Genomic DNA, 20497 nt, shown 5'->3' with positions numbered 1-20497 from the left:
CACGTAGGCATTCTTTTGCAAGTATCGTGGTGTTGCCTTGATTACCATTGTTTCATAAGTCTTAATGTCAAGTAGCATTAGTGTGCTGAATTTATTATTTTTCAGTATCCTGTTGGCTATTTTTTCTTTTACATTTTCATACAACTTTAAATTCATTTTATCAATATCCAGAAAACAGCTTGCTGGACTCTTAAATGGTATTGCCTTGAATCCACAGATCCTGTGGGACAGAATTAACCTGTTGAATATACTGAGTCTTCAAATTCATGAGCATAGAATATGTCTCCATTTAATTAGATCCTCTTTAATTTCTTTTATCAGGCTTTTATATTTTACTGTATCTAGACCCTGTGCATATTTTAATAGGTTTGCACTTAAGAATTTTATGTTTTGAGCAGTTGTAACTGGTTTTGTGCTTTAATTTCAAATTGCAATTGTTCATTGTTGGTATATAGGAAAACAGTTGACTTTTGCATGTTAACTTTGCATTATGCAGTCTTGATATGGTTGCTTATTAGTTCCAGGAGGAGACTTATTTTGTCAATTGTTTGTGATTTTCTACTTAAGTACTCCTAGTTTTCTGAGTTTTTATCATTAAATGGTGTTGGATTTTGTCAAATGTTTTTTCTGCATCAATTATTTTCTTGCTATAATAGATTATATTAATTGATTTTTAAATGTCTATCCAGACTGGCATACTTGGAATAAATCTCACTTGGTTGTGGTATGTACATTTTATTTTATTTTGTTTTTTGAGACAGAGTCTCACTCTGTTGTGCAGGCTGGAGTGCAGTGGCGCTATCTCAGCTCACTGCAACCTCCGCCTCCTGGTTTCAAGCAATTCTCCTGTCTCAGCCTCCCAAGTAGCTGGAATTATAAGTGCACTCCACCATACCATACATTTTAAAAATGCATTGTTGAATTTGATCTGTTAAAATTTTGTTGAGAATTTTTAATCATCAATGTTCGTGAGAAAGTTATGGTAAAGATACCTAAAGTTGTTATTAAATTTGGGTGAAAAGGGGAAAATAAAATAAAAGTACACCCATGTATTGCTTAACAACAGGGCTGTGTTCTAAAAAATGTGGCAGTAGGCAATTTCATCATTGTGCCAACATCATGGGGTATGTTTTTACAAACCTAAATGGCAGAACTTACTACACACAGGTTAAACAATGTAGCCTATTGTCCAAGGCAAATCTGTCCAGCATGTGACTACGCTGAATACTGTAAGTAACTGGAACACAATGGTAAATATTTGTGTATCTAGACAAAGAAAGTAAAAATATGGTCTTACATTCTTGTGGGATCCCTTTCGTGTATGTTGTCTGTCATTGACTAAAACGTCTTTATGTAATGCATGACTGTATTAAAAGAGAAGGACGTTTAAACAGTCTTGGGAAATAGATAGGTAAGTAAGAGATTAACAGATTCACTAAATGCTGTTTTATTATATTTTCAACACTTTCTCTTTTCTTTTTCTTTTTAAAGTTCCACACATCCGTCTATCTAGGTAACTAGCTAAAATCAATATACCGTATTCCCGTTCCAATCTCTATAAATGGTTACAAACCTTAATGCTCTGAATCACCCATCTCCTGGCATGTGGCCTAGCCTCAGGACTCAGCTCATTCCCCTAAAGCCTGCTCTTGTTTAAAGGAGTCTTGTATCTGATTGTGTCTCACATGAGATGGCAAAGTGTTCTTCAGCTCATTATCACTGACACGTTTCTTTGTGTCCTTGCCTGCTGCCTGCAAAGCTGCTTAAAGGAGCCTACTGCTTCTTTGGAGGATACCAAAACCCCCAATTTTTGAGTTTTGTCTACTTATGTTCCCCGGCCTCCATTTGGATTTGCAAGATCATATTGGGGTCTATGAAGAAACATAAAAATGACACTATCTCAAACTCTGTCCTAGTTCTTCACCTGGATGCCAACACAGTTCTACTTGCATTCAATTTCAAAAAGCATCTTCTGGAAACAGTTGATCATCCTAAAGATTTAAACCCAGTTCATAAGGCTAGACAAGGAGGGATGACACGCCGTCTCTCAGCTCTCCAAGGCCTCGGATTCTTAATCCTCATAGGAGTGAGATAATCTCCTCTCCAATAGGTTTCGGTCACTGTGCAATCTCAGTCCTTACCTAGAAAAGATTCTACCGCAAATGCTAAAGCTTAATACAAAGGTTTATCCTCAGGTTTTAAAGATTTGCATGAGGATGTTCTAATTTTTGTTTAAGCTTTGATTATTCTCTAAACTCAATGATATATACTTAATCTGGACAACCCCCTTAAAAATAAATGCAGAAATTTAACTTCAGAGCCTGGGTTAGCATTTATGTTAAGATTATGTTTGATCAGAGAAAACTAAGTTGTACCAAGGAAGATTTTACAATATTTCAAAAAGAAAAAACATGACAAAAATTGAGTCACTATCCAGAACACTAGCTTCTTGGTTTATTTAACGGAAAAGATCCTGAGCTATAGAGGTCAGCAACCTAATCATTTGGCTATGGAGATAGTGTATTGATTGATTGTTTCTTCTTAAATACCAACTTGAAGTTTATTCCCAGTAAGTGTAGCTATAATTATATAATGAAGAATGTTTTTCTGTTTACAATTCTAGAGATAATTAAATGCAGATTTCAAAAATTCCATAATGCTATCTTTTAAAAATAGATTTCCACAACAAGAACTAATCTGTGTACAGATACTTCATTTGATTCTGGGAACAACTTATGAAGTAGTTTGTTCTCTTAGTTTATGGACAAAGAAATAGGGAGAACTGCCTTCCAAGGTCACTTGGGTGGCAAGAGAATAGTGCTCCTGAATCTTTCTTGTTTAGCAGACTAATATTCCTCATACTGCCTCCATAGTTTCCAAGGATGTTCCTGGTTTTCTTTTATTTAACGTTTGCATCAACTTTTACAAGAATTTCTCATGATATGTTTAAAAATATACAACTGAGTATGTGATTAGCCATGATTTCATGGGCTACTACCTTGCACAGTGTCTTTCATTGTCTGCCAACATCAGATTCAGTTGAGAGAAGAGATCACTCAGCCAAGTCCCCAGAGGCCTCGTCCTTCCAAGACGTCTGTCCTGTGTTCCTTGGAGAGGCTGGAAACAGCACTAGGATGCCAAAGGGATTATGGATTCCTTCTTAGTATTTCAAAATACACAGGCTACCTGCTATTCCTTGTCTCTTATTTCTTCCAGGGGAAAAGCTCTGCTGCTTTGCTTACTGATGTGAATGATTTGAGAGTGGGGGAAAAATAGGGTTAATATATTCTAAAGAAATGTATAAGAGTGAAAAAGACTTTGGTGAGATTTCCCCCATTGATGTGTATTTATTTGTATTATATTATAAACATGATGAGAGGTTTGAAAAGCCAACTCCTTATTTCATGGATTTAGAAAAACATTTCTTTGTTAATTCATATTTTAATGTGGAATGTTTTTCCCTTGGACTGAATAACTCAGTTTGTCAATCACAGGATGATCTGGTCTAAGGGCCTGTGGTATGACTGGCAAGATGTCAGGTAATTGATCTTTATCCCCGTTCCCCAGCACAGAGCTCAGGGATGTGTCTGGATCTGGAGAGGCTGAGGGTGCCACATGGTAGCCAGACTGCACTGCACTGTGTATGTCTGAGATGAGTGAGGCACATATGGCCCAGGTGAGTTGATCTTTGGCATGTAACCACGTGGGGCTAACCCAAGACAGATGATTTGAAGTGGATTATGTTAAGTTTGTCAGTCACAGACACAAGAAGCAAGAGTGACATGGTGAACATGACCCCAGAAGACCTCAATTCTAATTTAGACTTTGCCAATAGTAAGCCATGGACAAAGCAATAGGGAGAACTACTTTCCAAGGTCATGTGTGTGGCAAGAGAACAGTGTACATAATTCAACCCCTCACTTTCTTACCCAGGCCTATACCTCCTCCTAACTCACCCCAAAAAGCCCTGTTTTCTTCCAGGTATCTACACTTGAAATCTTGGGTCACTCTGAACTCTCCTGTATACCTCAGCCCCATCATCCAGTCAATTTCTGTCCTCAGGAAAGATTCAGTATCTATTTGTGTTTTTGAAATTATCCTCAAGTTATAAATCACATTCTTCTACTTTTTTATTGGATAAAATATCACCCCCCCCACTCACCCCGTCAACATCGTAAAGATGCACTTCCTTATATTTATCTGCCCTGGTCCTCCATAATATGTATACATCACAGCTTATCGCCTATCTTATTGCTGGCTTTATTTTATATTGCTATTTTTTTCAGTTTCTCACTTTTACCACCAATGTTGTGACATGCCCTTTACATAGTTTTTTGGTGCGTGTGTGAGCATTCCCGTGAATTAGATCTGGGCAAGATTTATTTCTGGGTCGGAGGATATGTCTGTTTTAATGTAAACAGAGACTGCAAGCTCCCTGGATGTTTGTGCCCAATTATACCCCTAAGAATACATCAAAGCTACCAGTGTCTCCATATCCTTACTTGTACCAAACTATCAGAGTTTTAGGTTTTTCAACCTGGTACGTGAAAAAAATAGAACCTTCTTAGGTTAGTAGGCATTTATTTTTTGACTGGTGAGTTCAACATATGCTATTTTGTTTTGCTGGTTATTTATATTTCTCTTAAGTGGTCTTCCTCTTCATTAACAAAGCCCATGTTACTATTAGGCTATTGGCATTTATTTTAAGATTGAACTGCAGGTTTCCCTTACGTATTCTGATCTAATCTTTTGTGTGTTTTCTATCGTATTGTCACTACTGCTTTCTTTTTGTGTACTATTTTCTCTTTGTGTTGGACAGAAACAAGGTTAACTCTTGGGAAAATAAAGAAGCTGATACACTCATTGGGACATATTTTTCTTTATAAAATCTCTCTTTTGGAAAAGAAAGAATGCAAAAAGCAGTAAACATTTACCAGTGTACAAATAATGAAAAACTCCCAAATGGCACTCTGTAATTCAGAACTCTTTACCCCAAATTCATGATGTGCTGGAACCCTGTACAAAAGAGTGTGCAAAGTGTGGGTCATTTACATTTCTGTTCTTCCCTTAAATATAGGAATGGAAACCATATAGATACTCTGTTTAGACCAGTTTAAAGACTGTAGTTGAACTTGAATTGTTTATGACAGTATTTGCAGCACACAAACAAAATGCAATATGTGGTTTTTAAAAGCACTGAAGTTGTAGAAAAGAGATAGGCCTTCCAGTTGCTTTCATGTGCTCAATGGGTTGAGGAAAAGGGGCTTAGGAAAATATACTAAATGGACTCTTGACATATAGATGAAATGTAGTCCAAATTGAGCCTGTAAGTGGAATTGGCAGGAAGGACATGCAGAAGTGTCCTATCAGCAAAAGTGGGCACTTAGGCTGTGGCTGTCAACACTCTGTGGGCGTTGGAATCTCCCATGATGCATTTGAAAATAAAGAGTCCACACATGGACACAGGGAGGGGAGCATCACACACTGGGGTCTGTTGGGAATAGGGGAGGGACAGCGGCAGGTAGGGAGGTTGGGGAGAAATAACATGGGGAGAAATGCCAGATATAGGTGATGAGGGGATGGAGGCAGTAAACCACATTGCTATGTATGTACCTATGCAACAATCCTGTATGTTCTGCACATGTACCCAAGAACCTAAAGTGCAATAAAATATATAGGGAAAGAAAAATGAAAACAAAGAGTCCGTTGCCTGCGCCAAAGACTCTGACACAGGAGCTCATGTTTGGAACGCAGGCATCTGCCTTTGTTGGAAATAAAAACCTATACCTCTAGTCAAGGCTTATCTTCCAAAGTTCTAACCAGCTACTCTCTGACTATTCCCATATAATGACCTTGTTGGTGAATGAAGTCAATGTGTACATAATTCAATCCCTCACTTTCCCACCCAGACCTACATCTTCTCCTGACTCACTCCAAGAAGGCCTGTTTTCATCCAGGCATCCAGACTTGAAATCCTGAATCACCCTGAACTCTCCTGTGTGCTTCAGCCCCCTCCTCCAGTCGGTTTCCAGGCCATTGAGAATTGTATCAATAACATCTATGCCTCTGCTTCTCCCTTTCCACCAGTATCTTAATTTATACTTTCAAAATATGGCCTCTGGATCACAAAACATTGGTCATACAAGATAGTTCCCAAAAGTTCAGCTCGAATCACTTAAATTTTCCACTATAAAACTTTCACTGGTCTCACGTAACCTACATTTGAACAACAGTTTCTTTGGTTTGGTGCTGGAGGTTTGCTGCAGTATCTTTCGGATGAGCTTTCTGGTCTCTTATCCCACTGCTCTTCCGTGCACATATGTCACTTACTCTGGATGAGCTGGACTGTGAGCTACCCTCAGAGTCTGTCGTCACTGTCGCAACAATTGGACTCATGCTGTCTTCTACTCGTGAACTGTCTTAAACCTCAACCCCTCATGGTCGCTCTGATCCTTGAAGGCCCATCTCTCAGGCACTCCCTCACGTAAACACTTTCCATTATTCCCAAAGCCAGACAGCTTCACAAGAGCAGGAACTGCATCTGTTTTCTTGCCTTTATACAGACGGACTTTCAGAATGTGGTGATAGGAGGTTTTTACACTATCTTAGCCCTATGGTTCTTTTATCTTCCCCATGACCACAATGACAATAATAATCACATCTTTTTATTGTCACCAACCCTGTATTTCTACTGTAGTTCCTCAAAAGGCAAGAAATGGAAAAGTGAAGGAGGGCATTTAATTTCCACTGTTGCATGAACATCACGGATACCATCTAAATCTATTCCATTCCTTCCCTGATCAGTAACGTAGTTTGAATAAGCAGCTTAAACTCAAGGAGCAAGCCTGTTGGCAGCCCTCTCGTCTTCAGCAATGATTGTTTGAGATTAAGCATGCTGCCCCATTCTGGTCAAAGATGGGAGTGCTTTGATGGAAGCTTCGGAGAAACATCTCTCTAGACACAAGCCAGACTCCCTGTCCCATTCTTTCCCTGACCTGGGGCTATCTATATACAAGGAAGCATGAAGAACCAGTCTGCTGTCTTATGACCATAAAGGAGGAGAGGTTTAGAATGATGCTGAGGCTGTAGTTGACAGACCAGAGGGTAGAAAGCCCTAGGTCCTAGACATGATGATTGAACCAGTAAATCAGTAACTTTGAAGACCAACTTGCTTCTGGGCTCCCCAGTTGGTGAATAGTAACATTCTTAAGTTGTGGCAACTAAAACTGGTTTTCTGTCACCTGCTGAAAACATCTTGTCTAAAAAAGGTGGCTGGGCATGGTGGCTCACGTCTGTAATTCCAGCATTTTGGGAGGCTGAAGTGGGTGGATCGGATCACCTGAGGTCAGGAGTTAGACCAGCCTGCCAACATGGTGAAACCCCATCTCTACTAAAAATAGAAAAAATTAGTCAGACATGGTGGTGGATGCCTGTAATCCCAGCTATTCAGGAGTCTGAGTCAGGAAAATTGCTTGAACCCGGAAGGTGGATGTTGTAGTGAGCCCAGATCATGTCACTGCACTCCAGCCTGGGCAACAAGAGTGAAACTCTGCCTCAAAAAGAAAAAGGTATGTCTTCTAAAACTATGTTTGCTACACGTACTGGGCTCTATAAGATATGCAAGGTAGAAGCTGGGATTCCTTTCCAGAGAGATATACTTTGAACCCACTTTCGAAGATCTGTTCAAGCTGATGCCCCATGCTGCTTGTGTTCATTATCTGTTTATGAGTTCTCTAAGGAGGAGTGCAGAAAACTTACAAGCTGTGGACGGATGGTGATTTCCCACTGCTGAGATGGGTACTGATGGGACCAATAGTTCAAATACGTACTTTTTTTTTTGAGATGGAGTCTCTGTTGCCAGGCTGGAGTGCCGTGGTCGATCTCAGCTCACTGCAACCTCCACCTCCCAGGTTCAAGTGATTCTCCTGCTTTAGCCTCCCGAGTAGCTGAGACTACAGGCTCACAGCACCACGCCCAGCTAATTTTTGTATTTTTAGTAGAGACGGGGTTTCATCATGTTGGCTAAGATGGTATGGTTCTCTCAATCTTGTGATCCACTGACCTTGGCCTCCCAAAGTGCTGGGATTACAAGCGTGAACCACCTCACCCAGCCTCAAAATATGTACTTTTGTAACCAATAACAATCTGAATGTTTGAAATAATACCATCACCACCAGTTCACACTTCAACTTGAAATATAGCAAACCAAACACCAACAATTTTTTTTTACCACCTCTGTTCTATTTTCTCCAAAATTGTTTTGTCTAAATTTATGCCGATTTTACATGGAGCATATACTGGCCCCAAGTTTGTTTCCAGTGCTGCTTTTGAACACTCACGGAATCTACAGTTTTAGCACCACGTCTCAGAGAAGTTTTTAAAAATACAGACATCCAAGCCTACGCCAGACTCCTAAAGCAGCATCTCTGAAGGTTTACCTAGTTACCTATGTTTTTCAAAGCTCCATGGGTGATTTTTAAGCATGGATGGGTTGGTCGATGGATGGACGGATGGATAGATGGACATATGATTCTCCTCCAAATTCATTTACCTACAATAGATTCTTGTATTTTTCTTAGACCACTTGGCAACCCTGTAAGTTCTAGTTTTGATGTTGTTGCTATTTTCTTTATTAAATTTTGAACTTCTTGAAGGTAGTAATTTTGAGATACAATTATTTGGAGTTTTGCAACTTATTCAGTGCCTTTCTTTAGCAGGTGAAGAAAGCACATTCCCAGGAACATAACACTTCTGTGTGGTATAATCCAAAAGTCTCTAGTCAGCTCAAAAATAAAAGGTGTGGCTACTTCCTAATGCTCTTGTGTCCTTCCCACTGGCTCTTTCAGTTTTAATGTGGCATATCCTGTCTTCTCAGCCACAAATGGGGATGTGTAATGGAAGCAAGAGCAATGATAGTCTTAACCTGCAAGCCACACAGTTTGGTCTAACAGGTGGACATGTAACCTAAGCCAGGACAATGGTAAACTTCTCGGGAGTATTTCTAACTGGAGCTGGTGGAAAGGGAGAGTAGAATTTTCCCTCCTAGGCCTGCATAAGTTAGAAGAATGTGAGTTTAAAGTTTCTTGCAACGCACTGTCTGCTGTGTGATGCAGGTCTGTCTGCAAGAAGAAGAGGGAAACTAACTCAGAGTGGAAAGCCAGAAAGAGAGCAAGAGAGACTCTGAGGTGGTGAGAACGCCTGGTGAAATTGCCCAGTGCCAAAGAAGAGACCTATGCAGCCAACAAACATATGAAAAAATGCTCATCATCACTGCTTATTAGAGGAATGCAAATCAAACCCACGTTGAGATACCATCTCACACCAGTTAGAATGGCGATCATTAAAAAATCTGTAGACAACAGATGCTGGACAGGACGCAGAGAAATAGGAACAATTTTACACTGTTGGTGGGAGTGTAAATTAGTGCAACCATTGTGGAAGACAGTGTGGCAATTCCTCAAGGATGTAGAAATAGAAACACCATTTGACCCAGCAATTCCATTACTGTAATGGGATTGCTGGGTATATATCCAAAGGATTATAAATCATTCTCTTATAAAGACACATACACATGTATGTTCATTGAGGCACTGTTTAAAATAGCAAAGGCTTGGAACCAACCCAAATGCCCATCAAGGAAAGACTAGATAAAGAAAATGTGGCACATATACCCTATGGAATACCATGCAGCCATAAAAAATGATGAGTTCACATCCTTTGCAGGGACATGGATGAATCTGGAAACCATCATTCTCAGCAAACTGACACAAGAACAGAAAACTAAACACCGCGTGTTCTCACTCATAAGTGGATGTTGAACAATGAGAACACATGGACACAGGGAGGGGAACATCACACATGGGGGTCTGCTGGGGACTGGGGGTATGGGGGAGGGATAGCAGGGGGTGGGGAGGTTGGGGAGGGATAACATTAGGAGAAATACCTAATGCAGGTGAGGGAGGGATGGAGGCAGCAAACCACCAAGGCATGAGTATACCTATGTAACAATCCTGCACCATGTGCACATGTACCCCAGAACCTAAGTATAATAAAAATAATAAAAGAGAAAAAAAGATAATGTAAGAAAAAAGAAAAGAAAGAAATTGCCCAGCGCCAGCTCCACCTCTGTTGGCCTATGATTTTGGTAAACACTCTCCTTTTCACACTTATGTCAATTAGGCTCTGATACTTATAAACAACACTTTCTGACACAAAATCTGAAAGGAAACTGGGGTCAGAGGGGCTTTTTCTCAGCTGATTCTTTTCTTCAGACAGAACGCTGAGGGCATTCTGATTTTGCACTAAGATGGGGGCATGTGTCTAATCTCTAAGCCACATATGTAGGCTTGATGCTTAACTATGAGTCCTTTATTATACCAGTTTTTAAGAAGAAAGTCCATATTAGCAACTGTCCTTTTTCTCTCTAATGTCTACCTTTATTCAGGGGTGTAATTTTCACTATAAAATGCACCAGAAATGCATGATTCTATTTAAGAGATTCTTATAATGCTATGAACCATTACATGGCTTTTTATTTCAAGCATAATTGAATTAGGGCCTATAAAATAAGGTAATGCTTCTATCTTGGTATCAGGTTGGTGAATTAAATGTAGATGTATTGATAAGCACACACTTGCATATTTTCCACTCCTTAAGGGCCACAATAATCTCTTCCATGTGGAATGTAGTGGTGTTTATGATTTATTATTTTGCTGTAGGTGGAGGCTGTTTCAAGGGCTTCAACAGGTAACAAAAGGAAAAGAAAACAGAAAGAAAATAGCAGATAACCATTGCAAACTTAATCAAATAGTAGCCACAATCCCAGTGCTATCTGCAAATGGCATGGCAGCAGACCAGTGCAGTGTGAGGCTACTGAGGTCATGAGTGAGTTCTTTTCTACCTCCATCTGAAAGCCCTTCTGAACAGACAGCAATTGCAGGACGCATTCCCAACCTTGCCCCAGGGCTGTATCGAACTTCCTGCTTTCTTTCACAATATGCCCACTGATGATATATGCAGGTTGCAGAGTCAGAAATGAACGCTACCAAGTTTTAGGTAGCCGTCACATCAGTGAAGTCTAGTCATCTGGGAATTGTCACGAATGTTCCTTCCAAGGAGAAGAATAAGTTATTGTACCTTGCACCTTCTTCCACTAAGACAGAAACATAGTACCTGGAAAGCCTTTTGGATCTGGGAGGCAGCATATACCACACTTTGTAATTGTGCTTCAATTCACAGACCAAGTGACATGAAAGGCTGCCAGTTTTAAGTAGAATCTGTAAAAGAAGATTCTGCAGCAGATTCATGCTATGATGCAAATACCGTTGTTACTTGGACCGTGTGACTTATCAGGTACCACAATACCACAGAGATATCCATGGTACATGAAGATGCCTAGGGATTCTCTGGTGAAGGCTATTAGGAGAGTCACAGTGCTGTTCCCTGGGGTTCTACAGCAAGACCCTGCTATCTACTGAAGAGTATTAAACCGCTGCTGAGCAGAACTTCTTGTCATGCTATTGGGCTCCTGTAGAAAAGGAGCATATGGCCATAGGTCAATTCTAAGTGTCTCTGTGATGAAAACCACTCATCATGAGTGGGGCAAACATTTTCATCCTTCCCCAAAATGTCCTTGGACTCCTTTGAAGTCCTCCCGCCTATCCCTTCCCTTTCCAGGGACAAGCATTTACCTTCTTTCTGTCACTCTAGATTAACTTGCATTTCCTAAAATTTTATACAAATTAAGCCACATGTAGATGGTCCCAGACTTACAATGGTTTAATTTACAATGCTGCAAAAATGATACACATTCCATACACTCCTCAATTTAGGATGGAGTTATGTCCAGATAAACCTATTGTAAATTGAAAATATCCTAAGTCACTTTTGATGTAAGATTTTGACTTAGGTGGACATAACCCCCTCATAAGTGGAGAAGTATCTGTAGCAAGACTCCAATTCTTCTGACTTTATTCACTTAGCATAATATTACTGGATCCATCTGTGTTGTGTGTATCGCTGGTTTACTTTCCTTTTATAGCTGTATGGAGATATCACCATGTGTTTATCCATTCATTTGTTAATGGATGTTTAGAGTGGTTCCAGTTTTTGACTGCTACAAATAAAGCTGCTGTGAATATTCTTTGTATGAATATGCTTTTATTTCTCGAGTCAACATCTAGAATTGAAATTGCTGGTTCATATGAAAGGTGTAGGTTTAGCTATTTAAGACACTGCCAAATTGTTTTCAGAAAGTTGTTTCTTTCACTTTAAATTCCCACCAACAGTGTGTGAGAATTCCAGTTCTTCCTCACCCTCATCAACATTTAGATGGTCAATCTTTATGACTAGACACATTTAAATAGGTGTGAGGTGGTATCGACATCTTCTTTGGTGAAGCTTGTTAAAATATTTTGCCATTTTTATGGGGTTGTTTACTTGTTATTCACTTTTAGAGTAGTTTACAATTCTGGATACAATTTTTTTGGTCATATGTAGGATTTAAAACATTTTCTCCTGGATTGTCTCTTCACTTCTGCTTTAATAAAGTTAAATTTATCAACTTCTTTATGGATTTTGTTTTGGTGTCATGTCTAAGAAATCTTTGTCTAAACCAGTCACTCTTTTCTCTTGTTTTCTTCTAAAAGTTTGATAAATTTAGGTTTTGTATGGAGATCATAGATTCATTTGAATTAATTTTGGCAAATGGCATGAGCTATTAATTGAACTTCACATGTTTTAGCTTAAGGATATCCAGTTATTTTGGGGGTCATTTATTTAAAATGACTATCCTTTCTCTACTGAATTGCCTTTGCACCTTCATCAAAAATCACTTGTCTATAAATAAGTGGTCTATTTCTGGACTTTCTACTTACTTCACACTTTTAAATTGTCTGCTGAAACAATAATACCTTTCTGTCTTGAATACTATAGCTTTATAATAAGTTGAAATCAGATAGTGTTATTACTCTAATTTTTTTTTGACTTTGATGTTGTTTTAGCTATTCTAAGTACATTGTAATTCCACATAAATATTGAAATCAGCTGTTCAATTTTTTAAAAAATAAATGCTTGCTGGATCTTTGAAATTTCATTGAAGCTATAGGTTAATTAAGGGGAGAAGTGACATCTTACTAATATTAATTCAGTCTTCTTACCCATGAACATGGTATATCTCTCCATTTATTTATACTTAGGCCTTTAATTTCTATCAGGAATATTTGCTAAGGTAGAGTGAACAGGTCTTGCACATCTTTTGTAAGATTTATCCCTAAGTTTTATTGAATTTAATTTAATTTTTAAATGTATATTTATAATATCTATAAATACAATTTACTTTTGTATATTGATCTTGGGTCCTGCCATGTTGCTAAACACATATTAGTTCCAGAATATTTTTTGCATGCTTTATCAGATTTTCTAAACAGGTGTTCATGTTGTCTAAAAATAATTTTGAATTTTTCCGTCTCAAACTTGATGCCTTTTATTTCTTTTTCTTGCCTGTTTTCACTGAGTAGACTTTCCAATACAATGCTGAATAAAAGTGGTGAGAGCACGTATGCTTAGGAGGAAAGCATTCAGCCTTTTACAATTGTGTCTGACATTAGCTTTAGGTTTGACATAGATTTCTTTTTCAGATGGAAACAGTTCTCTTTAATTTCTAGTTTGCTGAGTACTTTTATCAGGAATGGATGTAAGGCTTTTTCCAAGTACTTTTTCTGCACATATTAAGTGATTAATGTGGCTTATCTTTTTCAGTTTGTTGGTGAGGGAAATTATATTGCTGGATTTTCAAATGTTAGATCAACTCTAGAATCCTGAGACAAACCCCATTTGGTTGTGTTTATTATAATGTTGTATAATTGAAGCGGATTTGCTGGCACTTTGCTTACAATTTTTACATCTATGTTCCTGAGGAATATTGGTCTATGTTTTATTTTTTGTAATATATTTGTTTTGTTTTCATATCAGAGAGTAATGTGGCTTCATATGTAGATCTGGGAAGCATTGCTTCCTTTTCAATTTTCTAGAGTGTTTCTGTAGAAATGAATCATTAAATTTTATTTTATTTTTTTTATAGAGACAGGGCCTTGCTCTGTTGCCCAAGCTGGAGTGAAGTAGCACACTTGAATTTCTGAGCTCAAATGATCCTCCTGTCTCAGCCTCTTGAGTAGTTGGGACCACAGGTGTACATCATCATGTCCAGCTGATAAGTTTTTTTAATAGTTCATAGAATTCACTAGTGAATACATCTGTTCCAATACATTTCATTGTGGAAATATTCTCAATCAAAGGCTCTATATATATGTAGGGATATTTACATTATCTATTTTTTCTTGAGTGAGCTTTGAGAAGATAGCAAATAATTTGTCCATTTCATATACTTTTTCAAATCTATTGGCATAGATTTTTCCATAATATTTCTTAACTATTCTTTTAATATCTGTAGAATTTATAGTGATGACATCTCTCTAATTCCAGATATCGAGACTTGAATCTCTTTCTTTATTTCTGATAAATGAGCTGAAGGTTTATCAAAATTTTTAATATTCTCACCACATCAGTTTTTGATTTTATTTTTTTCTATTTTTTGTTTTCTATTTTATTTATTTATGGTTTGCACTTTATCTGTTTTAGTTTTCTATTGCTACAAGCCAAATTGCTAAGCTTACTAGCTTAAAACAACACAAATTTATTATTTAATTATTTAATAAATGTATTCTTTATTATAATTTTTTCATGGGTCAGAAGTCTGGGCATGGATCCTTGTATAAAGATCTTACTATGCTGAAATTGAGATGTCATTTGGGCTGTGAGCTCATCTGAGGCTCGGGTCCCCAAGCTCAAAAATTCAGGAGCAAAAACAAGAATTCAGTGCCTTACAGCTGTAGTTCCCACGTTCTCACAGGCTGTTGGCCTAGGGTCACTCAGCTTCTACATGACACCTGTCTTCATTGCAGTTCACAGCATGTGTTTGCTATCTTCTTCAGGCCAACAAGAACCTTTTTCTGATGCTTCATCTTGTTTTAAAAGCTTACCTGATTAGGTCAGGTCCATGCAGGATAATCTTCTTCCTTTTGAGTAACATACAGTCAATTGACTGGTAACCTAATAACATGCAGAATTTCTTTTGCCATACAAAGTATCATAATCCTAGAAATGATAGCCTAATATATTTACAGATCTTGACCACATTCAAGAGGAGAGTTTTCTACAGAGCACGTATACCAAGGGGCAAGGTTTCTGGAGGCCATCTTAAATTCTGCCTACCACATTATCATTTCCTTTTTTTCTTATTTTTGATTTAATTTGATTTTCTTAAAGTAGAAGGTGAAATAATTGAGACCTTTGTTCTTTCCAAAACAGCACTATAAATTTTCCCCATGTACTGCTTTAACACATTCCACAAATTTTGATACCTTATATTTTCATTGAGTTTGAAATGTTTTCCAATTATTCTTTTGATTTCTTCTTTAGCCTATGACTTATTTAGAATTGTGTTACTTAGTTTCCAAATATTTTGAGATTTTCCAGAAATCTTTCAGTTATTGATTCAGTTCCATTACAGTCACAGAACATACTTTGTATGATCTGGATCTGTTGGTTTTAATTTACTAAGACTTGTTTTATTACCCAAAATGTCATTTATCTTAGTAAATGTTTCAATGTTCTTGTGCACTTGAATTCAGCTATTTGGCTGTTGTCAGATGGAGTGTTCTAGAAATGTCAATTAGGTCAGGTTGATTGATAGTGCTGTTTACATCATCTATATGCAAATTGTTTCCTACCCATTTGTTCTATCACTTATTGAGAGGGGATATAGATATCACTTATAATGGTGGATTTGTCTATTTCTTCTTGCAGGTCTGAGTTATTGCTTCCTGTATTTTGAAGCTCCGCTATCGGTATATAAACATTAAGGAGTGATATGTCCTTTTGATGAATTGGTCTTTTGGTTTGAAATCAATATTTGATATAAAACAGACCCCTTTGCCTCATTCCTGATACTTTTTGGCATCCCACCACGTGGCTACTCTTTTTCATGTTATGACCGTCAGTGTGTTGGCAATGGCAGTAACTGCACAAGCGCAGAGAGAGGAACTTGGAGAACAGACACCTTAGACTCTAGGACTACCAGAGCATGATCTCCTCTGAGAGGTCACCTGTGATACAAAAGCTTAGCACTTTTATCACAAATCTCTGATGTATGTAGGAAGAAAAAAATAGCATTTATTGAGCGCTTACCCTGCTCCAGGCATAGCAGTTACACTCGCATTACTACTGCCCTTACTAATAGGGATATGATTTGTTAATCTCATCAATTGCCAAGCCACTGTGCTAAGCACTTTTGATGTTTTGTTTTGTTTTGTTTTGTTTTTTTTGAGATGGAGTCTCTCTCTGTCACCCAGGCTGGAGTGCAGTAGCATGATCTCAGCTCACTGCAACCTCCACCTCCTGGATTCAAGCAATTTTTCTGCCTCAGCCTCCCGAGTAGCTGGCATTACGGGCACCCACCACCATACCTAGCTAGTTTTTCTATTTTTAATTGAGACAGGGTTTCACCATGTTGGCCAGGCTGGCCTCGAACTCCTGACCTCAGGTGATCCACTTGCCTCAACCTCTCAAAGTGCTGAGATTACAGGAGTGAGCCACCGCATCAGGCCAGCACTTTTTACAGATAGTCTCCTATAGTCTTCACGGCAATTCCGTGAAATATATCTTAATTAGTTTCATTTTACAAAAGAAAAACAAGGTCAAGTTTCATTGAATTTAATGGATTAGTCAAGGACTACTTAGTTTATAAATCAGGGTTACACACATGAGTGGTAGGCAGAATCCTAAAGATGCCCCTTCAAAATTCTCCTTCCCTGTTCATTCTATCAAACAATCTGGTACTACTGTGGAGACATTTTGCAGATGCAGTTAAGATTACTGAATACAGCGGTTGGCTTTAAGGACAGGGAGTGTATGTTGGACTATTCAGATGGGCCAATTGCAACGAGTCCTTAAGAGCAGAAGAGGAAGGCAGGCAAGTCTGCCAGAGAAAGGTAGCAGAGGGAGGTCAGAGAAGGTCGAAGCATGAGAAGGACTGAACTTGCTATGGCTGGCTTTGAAGATGAAAGAACAAGAGTGAGCCAAGGAGTAGGAGGCCTCTGAAAGCTGCGAATGAATCTCATTTGACAGCCAGCAAAGAAATGGGGATCTCAATCATAGGACAATATGAAACTGAATTCTGCCAACAGTCTGAATGGCTTAGAAGCAGGATCGCCCCCAGAGCCTACAGTTAAGGAGCAGAGCCCTGGGGACAGCCTGATTTTGGCCTTGTGAACCTCAGAGCAGAGCAGCAGCTCGGCCGAGCTGTGATGCACACTGACTGTAAGATCGTAAGTGGGTGCTGCTTTCAGCCACTTCTCTGGTGGTATCTGTTAGGGTAATAGACAAGGAACATGCATGCCTGCATGTCTCCGAAGTCCACGCCACTGCAGGGATGAAAAGAATAAATGTCCGAAAATTAACTTCAGTTATTCGAGAATAAACTGTATTTTATGTCAGCCCCACTGATGTCAGAAAGCTCAATTCAGATAATACTCAGTATTATTTAAAGAATATTTATGTGCAGTATAAATGTGTACTTTTAAACCAACAACTCTAAATTCAAGAGAGCTTTAGTGCTTTTTATTCATTAACATACAGAAACTAACATGAGAAGTTTGCTCCGCTCACTTTATGTGGGAAAAACAGATCTAAACAAAGAATCCAAGTGTGATAAAGACAGCAGAGAAATAGTCTCCCCACACCCATGTTCTGGCTTCATTTCACTTTGAATTTATTGTAATCTGTGGTTAGAAGCATGATAGTGAGTAAAAGTGTCACATGGGCAAAAATTGATTCCCTCTTCATTCCTATCTCCCAGTCACAACTCATGACAGCCTCACCTGTTCACACTCACACCTCGTGTGCTCTGGTTGGACCCAGTCATCATAGCTGTGGACCTGGCAGAGACATGCCAGTCTAGACTACTGAGGAAGGAAAACTTAAATTCAAAGTTTTTAAAGGAAAGACCTGTCCCTAATGTCTGGGCTTGGATATCGCTTCTAGGTGCAGTCCATAGGACAAAGGACATGTGTTTGAGAAATAGAAAAGGATGGTGGTTTTGAATCTTACTTAGCTCATACCCTTACTGGCTGTATAGTACGGAGGATTATTCTATCTTCTTTTGGTTGCATTTCCTAATCTATAAAATGTATATAGTAACAACAATAAAAAGTCTTTTAAAACCTGTTCTTGGTAGCTACCATGTATGCAGGGCCTGCTCTGGGCTAGGCAGCCATGATGTCAGGTGGCTACACTTGAGATAAACGCCCTCATCTCCTCTTGTTCCTGCCTGCTCCTCCGATTCTGCAGCCCAGGCTCCCGCTGCTCTTCCTCAGTCGGTGCTCACGTCATCATTCACAGCATGGGCCTCAGAGCCTGTCTCCGTGTCTCAGACAGTGGGTGTGGGGCAGACATGCCTGACCAGCAATCATTAAAGGACTGGCAAAGCTTAGTAAGTGAGTACAAAACACTTGGCTGCTGTTATTATATGCAGGCTGCAAAACTCGCTTTGTCAGTTAAAGCTGCAAGTGAATTCACTGAAGGGTCTTAGCACACCTAGCCTCTCTGAGATGGCCAGAGCTGAGGGCCTAGAGGCACCACAGCCAAGATCCTGTCCCAGACATGGCTCTACAGCCCAGACCTGATGCTCACAATACCTGTATTGGGCTATAAAGCCAGAAACTCTGCTGCAACAGCCCCCCACACTCTGGCTGCCACTGCCACCACTGTCATCAGAAGCAGATCCCGCAGTCTCCCTTATGGCCCTGTGCTCTGCTTTGAGGTTTCTTGCTGGTGCTTTCAGTTGAGATGCCTTCACCACATGCTGGCCCAGATCCAGAGGGAATGTGAGGAGGTGAATCCCCGGCCCCGTCTTGGAGATGCGGGGCTTGTAAGGTAAGAAATTCCTGAAATGTCAGATGATTGTTCAAACAATAGTGGGAAACTTCAACACATGAAAGATGTTCTCTAATTTAATAATCAATTTAATTAGATGTTCTCTAATTTAATAATCTGCATGTGCATTTGGCATACTATGGAATGGAGGCAGTTCCATGCTGAACATTGGGGTCAGGGGAATAAGAAAATACATGATAGAGAAGATTTCATCACAAAAAGTGGGATCCTTTGCCCCTGCTGAGGCTGACCTAGCAAGCATGCAGTGGGGTGAGATTGTGGCATGCACGAAGCCACTTGTTTCCTCACTGGTGTAGATGAACAATATGGGCAGCTGGCACACTATTTGGAAAGTGAGGCCAGAGTGACACCTTCGTCCTCCAGACAGCCAGGCTTCTGGTAGGACTTACAATTTCAGAAAGAGGCCTTCAAATATTCAGCATAAACAAAAATAAGAATAACAGCCAGATTAATAAAAAAGCATAAACAAAAATAGGAATGATAGCAGATTAATAAAAAAGAAAAGTGAGAAGAATCAAATAAATGCAATAAAAAACGATAAAGGGGATATTACCACTGATCCCACAGAAACACAAACTACCATCAGATATTACTACAAACAGCTCTACTCACATAAACCAGTAAACTGGGAAGAAATGGATAAATTCCTAGACATTCGTACTGTACCAAAACTAAATCAGGAGGAAGCTGAAACCCTGAATAGACCAATAACAAGGACTGATGTTGAGGCAACAATCAATAGCCTACCAACCAAAAAAAGTCCAGGTCCAGGGGGGTTCACAGCCAAATTCTACCAGATGTACAAGGAGGAGCTGGTTCCATTCCTTCTGAAACTGTATCAAACAATATAAAAGGAAGGAATCCTCCCTAACTCATTTTATGAGACCAAAATCATCCTGATACCAAAACCAGGCAGAGACTCACCTAAAAAAGAAAACTTCAGGCCAATATCCATGATGAACATCGATGCAAAAATCTTCAATAAAATACTGGCAAACCGATTGCAACAGTACATCAAGAAGCTTATCTATCATGACCAAGTAGGTTTCATCCCAGGGATGCAAGGCTGGTTCAACATACGCAAATCCATAAATGTAATCCATCACATAAACGGAACCAAAGACAAAAACCACATGATTATCTCAATAGATGCAGAGAAGGCCTTTGATAAAGTCAACAGCCCTTCATGCTAAAAACTCAATAAACTAGGTATTGATGGAATGTATCATAAAATGATAAAAGCTATATATGACAAACCTACAGCCAATATCATACTGAATGGGCAAAAGCTGGAAGCATTCCCTTCGAAATCAGGCACTAGACAAGGATGCCCGCTCTCACGACTCCTATTCAATATAGTATTGGAAGTTCTAGCCAGAGCAATCAGGCAAGAAAAAGAAATAAAGCGTATTCAAATAGGAAAGGAGGAAGTCAAACTGTCTCTATTTGCAGATGACATGATTGTATATCTAGAAGACCCACCATC

Source organism: Sapajus apella, unplaced genomic scaffold (genome assembly GCF_009761245.1).
Source record: "Sapajus apella isolate SASKATOON/1434 unplaced genomic scaffold, GSC_monkey_1.0 scaffold29, whole genome shotgun sequence".
Taxonomy (NCBI): domain Eukaryota; kingdom Metazoa; phylum Chordata; class Mammalia; order Primates; family Cebidae; genus Sapajus; species Sapajus apella.
Note: the sequence above shows the minus strand (reverse complement) of the source record.